An 8,839-nucleotide genomic window follows, 5' to 3' on the forward strand; every position below is an offset into this window, starting at 1 on the left:
TATATATATATATTTACTAGATCTCAATACTAACTGATTATTTATATGACAATAAATACTAAATAGAAAGCTTGAAAAATGTAAAGAGTAATTAAATTAAAACAAGCCCTGCGTCATGAAAGAGCGATGAACCCCATGAGAGAAAACATCTAAAATAATAAACGATTCTCAGGCAATTTTCAAACAATAACAGTATCTAGAGGATCCAACATGTTAATTAAACACAAAGTCACATTTGTTTTCTTTTGGAAAATTTATGGTATATTCTTAACAGTAAGACCTCGGTATAATTCAACGTAAATGCTTATAATGACCTGAACTATATTTAATTTGGGGTATGCACAAATTGTTTCATCGTTATAAGAAAAATAACACAAACTTTAGTTTCAGAACTAAAATATATGAGAGAGTAGAGTAAAATATATGAGAGAAATACTTTATTTATCTATGCTGCCTAAATACATCAGGTTGCTATCTCACACAGCATACTTATCAATCCGTAATCGGACATATATAAATTATACATACATGGTATAATAAGATATAAAGAGATGTAATAAACAATTTTTTTTCTCCTAGTTTCCTTTTACAATCAATTTCGGTCTATACACCAAATACAAATGTTTCAATTCATTCCTTTTTTTCTTTCTCATCTCTGCTCCTCCAATTTCACCATTTCACAATTTTTTAATTCACCCTATCAACAAATTCGCTCTCCGGAATTCACCCTCCTAGATCCTCTTCAGTGATCCGCTAAACAAATTCAATATTAGATGGCAATGTGAGATCAGACCATTCATAGTCAGAGCAGTAGATCAGTTTACCAAAAACAAACAAATAGATACATTTTACGAGAATAAGACTAACACATAGATTCAAAGGAAAATATAATAAAAAGCCGGTTACAAGAAAAACTTGAATGAATAAATAAGTTTAAAAAAAAACAAAAAACAAAAGAAAAGAATATGATGAGAATAAAGAACACAATTGTGTCATGTTTCAGAGGTTATACAAGTAAAAAATATATATTGAGAATAGACAGACATAAATACACACACTATGCTAAGAAAGAAATTAGCAAAACCAAAATCAACTATGTACATCTTATATACTCAGGTTTGGTTCTAAAAGGTCCAATGTAAAATTTTTTTTTATCCCAAAAGTTTTAAATTTTGTAAATCTTCAAATATAACCTAGTTTTTATTTGTTTTGTTTTTTACACATTAGCGTTTGTAGAATTAATAAACTGAAAATTGTGGGTGGAAAAAAATAAAAAATTAAGATTGGACCTTTTACAACTTAGCAATAGATACATTAAAGAAATCAAATATTAGTAGGCAAAACAAATAAATACTGAAAAATAGATAAAAAATAGGGATGTAAAACACTGATCTTTGTCATTATTTTCAGCATTTGAAAGTTATAAGACCAACTCGTCGAGATCTACTCATAAGCATCGGTGGTTCAGTGGTAGAATGCTCGCCTGCCACGCGGGCGGCCCGGGTTCGATTCCCGGCCGATGCATATATATATTTATTTTTTCACATAAAGCTTTTACGTTTTCTTAATAATTTAATTAAATAATGGAACCTTATTAAATTAATCTTGCGTGATATTTTTTTTTCCATTCTGGAGGAACTAAATTCTCAGAATGTAACATAATTAATGAGATTAAGTTAATTGTTATTAACATAATTAATGAGATTAAATTGACTTTTCCCTTAAACTATGGCAGTAACATAACAAGTTAAATGCAGTATCTTCAATATTATAAGTTAATTCTAAATAAGCAGATAAAATAAAATTATTAATGCCAAGAACATCGTATTACATAAACATTAATATTTATAATTAATAAGAGACAAACAATGACAAATCAATGATATAAAACATAACTCTAAAAATGAAATTAAAAAAAAAACCATATGTAGTAATATTTTATAAGGAGCAATAATCATAATTAAGAATAAAAATCTGACATAAGACTTATTAACAAAGATTGGATTTCAATAGAAATATACCTAACTGGTAAAAATAATCCATTTATTGATCGGGTAAAAAACTGAGAAATACGCCTTTGTTTCCCCAATGTCCTATATTTTAATACATCATATTGATTAAATATATATGTATCTATACTACTTTCATCCACAACTTAATGTTTTTGTTAAAGAAGACTCCACTTTTGTTTTATTTAGTTTAAAATAATTAATTCTTTATTGATTCTTCTGCTATAAAAATTGTATTTGTACTATTTAATTCCATTAACACTAATATATACTATACGTTATATATTATTTTTGCTACTGACAATACATATTTTACCTTTTATGTAATATTTTGATTTCATTTTCAATACTTCGATCACCCAAATCAAGATTCCTGGCAATTTACAACTTTAAGAAATTCTTTTAGAAATTGGACTCTGCGAGCATTTACGCACTCCTACATTAATTGGCTTAGATTTGTCCAAAAAATGTAAAATAGTTTAGTTACGTTACGGTTTAGTTACGTTAAAGAATTGGAAAGTTTAGAAAACAATTTTGTATCTGCTAATAACTTAAAACTGTATTCCAATAATAATTCAATCAATATAGATTATTAAAATCTTCTATAACGAACTAATATAAAATTATTATGCAGATTGATTTAAAATTCTGGTTGATGTTACAAAAAAGAAAAAAAAAAATGTTGGACTGGAATTAAAGTAAGATTGCTACTTTGCCTTGAACTTATTGCAAAGTGGAACTGATTAAAAATTCCTACAAGAGCTTTTGATTCATTATATATTCATCCTTCATTAGGAGGAACCTTTGTTACACAAAATAAATGTTGTTTACTTTTTTATTTTTTTATCCAGAGACCAGCTTATCAGAAGCGCCCTCTTTTAACGTTAAACGTAAAAGGGCCTTAATAAATTATAAGGAAAAATAATTTTACGTTTCCCTTACAAAAGTGAGCCCTACTTTATGATTAATAAATAAGCATTGCTGTTTTTATTTATTTAAATAATTTATTAAAAGAGCCGAATTATTGAAGGAGCTCAATTAGTCAATAAAGAGAAATCTTAAAAGTGGAAAGGGTGGGAGTAATGGGCGGTATACTGTTTTTATTAATAAATAATGTGTCATTTTACGTCAACTCAACACAGTTTTGAACCTTATCATCTCCAATTTTCTTCAACTTTTGTACAGCTGTTGTTGTGTAGGTATTTCTTATCATTTGTTGAAAGTACGAATCACTATATTATTTTTATATTATTATACCGTATCAAAGGGTTCCGCCATTTTCCTGCTTCTACCAAAAGAGTTCCACCGCTAAAAAAAGATTGGAAACCACTGCCCTCAACGGTGACAGATCACAATACTTATCAATAAAGAAAAAATTAAAATTACTCTTTATCGCAACCCTCGAAGAATGGTGTCGAAATTGGAAGATGAAGATGAATCAAATCAAACGGTCTCAATTTCCAATTCATTACAAAAGAATGATTTACATGACCATAATAAAGCCTATACATTAGGAGTTGAGCTTGGGTTGAGTTGAGTTGGGGCTCCATTAAACCTTCGAATATCTCTTTTATCCCATCCTTACAATCCAAAATCCTTCGTAAACTGCTCCTCAATGCTCCTTACTTTGTCACAAATAAAATCATGCATAAAAAGACCACAATGTTCCATATGTAACCGATCTACCCTAAACCAGCTATCGATCAATCCTTCCATTAACAACTCTTTAACTACTGATTTCTAACCTTGCTTCCTCTTCCACTCCTGACAACTCTCCGAGGCGTCTGAAAAGAAGATGGCCTCGGAAATGTAAAAATGTTATACTCTAATCAAACCATTATAATCTTATATCAAATTTACTAGATGTATTTTTATCTAACTACAGTTGTGAATGTTAATAGAAAAAAATTCTTATGGAGGCACTTTTCTTGATCAATCTATTGAGCTACAAACAGATGCAATAAATAAAATATGACTGGTATGATTTCATCGTAATGTCTGATTTACTATCAGAATCCATGCGTAGTATTCTGTCCCATTGGAAATTTCAGAGTTATGGGAGCTGGAGAAGATGGTAATAAATTAACAATATCCTCCTAAGATAAATCGAATGACATTGTTATGATCCAGCAAAATCAAATCGAAATTCCAAAAATTGAAGAGGTTAGGAAAGTGAACTTGCATAATAATAGGGCACTCTCTATTTCTCACTATATCTTAATTTGTCCTGTTCATTCAATAGAAACATATCTACTTTCCGTCCTCCGTAGTCCAGGAATGCTCTCAGGAATCGAAGAAGAGAGGGCAGGGACGTCCGAGGACAGACAATGGAAGTACAATGGGCTGCGGAGTCACGTCCTGGGACTCGATTAGTCGTCGCATCCTCCAGGTCCAAGTAGTTCCAAGATCTAGTTCCAAGGATTGCTTCTGATTTACTGTAATGCTGTATTTTTTGTGAAAGAAGTTTAATTTCTTAAATTACAGTTGGCAGTTTTTTACTTCACCACATTTCTTTGTGTTTTGTGAACGTTTCGGCAGCTGAAGCTGTCTTTAGGTACTACTTTAAAGGGACTGATAATACATAGAAATATATAACAATTCTAAAATAGTAATAAAAAAAAATATTATAAGGAGTTAGTCAGGGATGCGGTCAAGAAAGAGGAAAAAACCTAGTGCCGTGCGCGCATCACACAACTTTCACTTACCCTCCAACAAACATTTCCAAGTGTAAGTTAGTGAACTCTGTTTTTGTCATTTTCGAAAACTAATCTACAGAAGGAAGGCGAAAAATATGAACGAGAAATTTATTTAATTATTCCTATTAAAATTCGTATTTTAGGGATACTCGATATGTAAATAATAAATATAAATTTTGTTCCCGACAAGAAAAGCAGTTAAACAAAAGTTAACTAAGCAGTGATGCAATCGGGTGAGAACTAGGGGTCTCCGCTTTTCCAGCAAATCGGATGTCACTATTTTTCCTTTAGTTATTATATTTAGTATTTATGCATAACTTATTATTGCTAACAATAAGAACTGTAATTAATTGTAGGTACTTTTAAAGAACATTTAAAAAACAAAATCACATTAAGCTCAGTCAGACTATTTGAAAATGAATAGGACCCCTCTCGGATATTAAAGAAAACTTAATTTCATACTGAAACATTGAGTTTAATCAAAGCCGTTTTTGAGAACATCGAAAAAATGTGAAAAATCGATTTTATAAAATGGCACTTTCATCAGTTAATTTTATCGAAAAAGTTACTGTCACATCCCAGGCATACACCTACCTTAAGTATATAATTTCAGTTTTATAAGACTTTTGTTTTTGGGCTTTTCACCAGAACATTTCATGAAGACATGTTGATTTAACCTCAGAGACCTCAAAACGACTATGTCCGTCGAAAACTGGAATTCGAGATTTTTCCTAATCGCAATACTCCCACTTACTATATCTTTTAAGTGAAAGTTTTTTAAAAAATATTAAGTGGCAACATTTCGATCCTCAATGATGGTATTCATTAGGACTGATGTGATGGATGGAGGTGTACAATACTAAATAACTTTAGCTAGTGCGGCAAAACATTTTTTAATGATAATTATTTTGAACGAGGACAAGATGGTTGAGGGTGCGGTCAATGATAAACACAAATAAGTTGGATTAACCTATTTTATTGTGCCAACGTTTCGGCTAATGTTTTTAGCCTTCTTCAGTGCTAAAAACAGAACAAGATAACAACCACAGTAAGTATAGAAAAATAAAAAAAGAAAGTATAAACAGAATAATTTTACACATAAAATGAATAATTTTACAAAATAGAATTAATAAAATGAAGTGGTGAGAGAAGCGGGAAATAAAATGTATACATAGGTAATTGAAAAAGTGGGTAGAACGAACCTGTTTTTCTTATTCTTATTATTTTTCTTATTCTTTTTTTGTTTTCTTTCCCCTTTCTTTATTTTACTCTTACCCCTTATTTTCTCCACTTTTATCCATTTTCCTTACCCGCGTTATAAGTTTTGTTCACTATATTATTATTGGTGTTTTCAATTTTTTTTTTTTTCTTTTAATTTCTTGGTATACTTTACTTATGTTTTGCCTCTTTATCAACTATTATTGTTACATATATTTTCTTCCTCTCAATTTTCATTTTCTTTTCATATTTTAATTTTTAAATTAATAATAACTAATATGTTCATACTTCTTTGCATTATATAACTTCATTTTTATTTCATTTCCTTAATTATGTTATTTTACCCACTTTTTCAATTACCTATGTATACATTTTATTTCCCGCTTCTCTTATCACTTCATTTTATTAATTCTATTTTGTAAAATTATTCATTTTATGTGTAAAATTATTCTGTTTATACTTTTTTTTTTATTTTTCTATACTTACTGTGGTTGCTATCTTGTTCTGTTTTTAGCCCTGAAGAAGGCTCTCAAGAAACTCTAGCCGAAACGTTGGCACAATAAAATAGGTTAATCCAACTTATTTGTTTTTATCATTGACCGCACCCCCAACCATCTTCTTCTCGTTCATCATCCACGGTCAATTATCTCTCATAATGATAATTATTTTGTCGGCTATTTCTTTTAATTTCTTGATCGTCACCCGGACGATAGACGGTACTTCCTATTGTTATTTTGAGTTCGACCTAACTAAATCGACGGAGAGCATTTTGAACTTCTAGGTCGTACATACTTGAAAATTATACCAAAAGGTTCAGAAAGAGTTATTTATTTTTATATAAATTTATATTTAAAGTCTATAATCAAAGGGTTAGCTGAAAATATATTGAAGTTGTTAGCTGATATTGAATTGAACATAATGTAGAATTGAATGGAGTCGTCATCTTTAGCTAAATAGATCTCTAAATGTTTAGAAAACAACCAAATTTACTAAATTATTCAATCTGCCATTTTAGTTCTTATAATATTTATTTAGATGAATGGACGGAATATAATCGATCATTTAGTTATGAATGGACAACTGATTACCATGCATTTGCATCTTTTGTTCGCAAACTTCAAGTACAGTCAGGCCTCGACAGAAATTCATATCATGAAAAGGTATTCTAAGACCTTACAAAGCTTCATTTTTTCCTCATTATGGCAGAGAAAAGAAAAATATGAGGTAAAAATATGTATTGTTAAACTGGTGAAGAGTCGAAATCAATGCAAAAAAAAAAAGTAAGCCAAACTCAGGAATATTCACGAGATATTATCTATTAATGGTCTTTAATTAATTATTCTGTTTGCCTTCGTAATGGTTAATTACAATTTCTTCCTTCAGTTTTCATATATATATATTTTTTTTTGTTGAGAAATTTGGATTATAAAGTCGATTTTTGAAATATTTGGGTGATTTATACAAAATTTTACTGCACGTTTGTTTTTTTTCTTACCATACTAGTTATGCCTGACATAAGGAAGGCGTGTGACTTCAAAACCAGCTCCATCTAAATTTATAAAATTTTCAGGAAAGCCAAAATCATATGCCGACTAGATTAAAGAAATTGTTGTTGTTGTCGAAAGAGCTAACATCCATGATTATTTCACAGTAGTTTCACTACTTCAGTAATTTTAGGTTTCTTGGAATTAAAAATTTAAACTTTCGATGGAGCTGGTTTTCAATCAAATTGGGCGACTAACCACCATTTTTAATGCAGTTTAACAATTTTCCAATAATATTTGAAAAATACACCATGTTATGCAGAGATTTTAAGCAAAATAAATTTATGAAAATAAATGGAAAAATTTGTTACTATTTACAATTAATTTTAACATGGAATTTTGAGAATTAGAATAAATACCAAATTGAGACAAAAATGCAATTTAAATTAATTTTAAAAATTAAATTTTTGATAGCAATCACAAACAATCTATCACAGAAGATACAATGAATGGACGGAGGGAAAGCATAATGCAACCGTGAAAACTGTAGCAATAACTCCAATGTGAGATAGTTCTATACATTTCGCCAAGTGACCACTTTGTTAGATGGAACACTTGACAACTTCCAATATACACACCTATATTGCTTCCAATATTTCCCATTTAATATGTCCTCCCTTCAGTTCGAACAGTGTACTCCCGATATATCCCGATAGCTCTTGTAGCTTTATGGAAAAAAAGCTCCTTTGTTTTAAATTTTCTTTTTTTAAATTAATAATTACACTTTATATAATAACTTTCCGTTAAATTATGCTTAGGAAAAGTAATCATTTACCAAATTGTAGTAAATCATAGAGTTGTAGTAAAAAATAAGACGAATACAGAGAGACAAAAACTGTTCTAGCTTTTGTATATATTTCATGGTTCAGGAGACATTTCAAAATATAATGACCATGGGTGCAGGCAGAGGGGAGTCGTGGCCCTCCCCCATAGATTTTTGGAACCCAAGAAAAAAAAACAAGAAAGAAAATAGTGAACTTATTTGACAGATGGTTTCTTTCTGGAAACATCCTTTAATTAGGTAGGAAGGTAGTGGCTTGGAAAAATGGTGGCGTCAAAAAAATCATCAGAGATGAAAAATGCAAAACTAATATTTTCATTGTTCCAGCCATTGGTTAAACCTTATTTTTAACTATTTGAATTCAGTACGAATGGAAGATTTTTTTTTTTTTTACTCATTCTCAGAACATCAATAGCGTATCCATTTGCTAAATGTTCCCCATGGGGAACCCAAGAAAAAAAAAAAAGATAGAAAATAGGGAACTTATTTGATAGATGGTTTCTTTCTGGAAACATGCTATAATTGAGAAGGTAAAGAAGAAGTCGTTACATTATAAATAATTTATTGTAATTACAGGCAATACAATTTTAA

General features: G+C 29.8%; 1 protein-coding gene and 1 non-coding gene across 2 annotated transcripts in view; one reads left to right on the top strand and one right to left on the bottom strand.

The window, feature by feature from the left end:
- Syn2 (Syntrophin-like 2) overlaps positions 1–8,839 on the bottom strand; it is a 227,035-nt gene that overhangs the window by 76,875 nt on the left and 141,321 nt on the right. The window lies entirely within an intron of this gene.
- TRNAG-GCC (transfer RNA glycine (anticodon GCC)) lies at positions 1,454–1,524 on the top strand. The gene has a single exon. It is a non-coding gene; the product is annotated as a tRNA-Gly (tRNA).

The sequence above is a fragment of the Halyomorpha halys genome, unplaced genomic scaffold (assembly GCF_000696795.3).
Source record: "Halyomorpha halys isolate HHAL.00 unplaced genomic scaffold, Hhal_1.1 Scaffold1265.1, whole genome shotgun sequence".
NCBI classification, from domain to species: domain Eukaryota; kingdom Metazoa; phylum Arthropoda; class Insecta; order Hemiptera; family Pentatomidae; genus Halyomorpha; species Halyomorpha halys.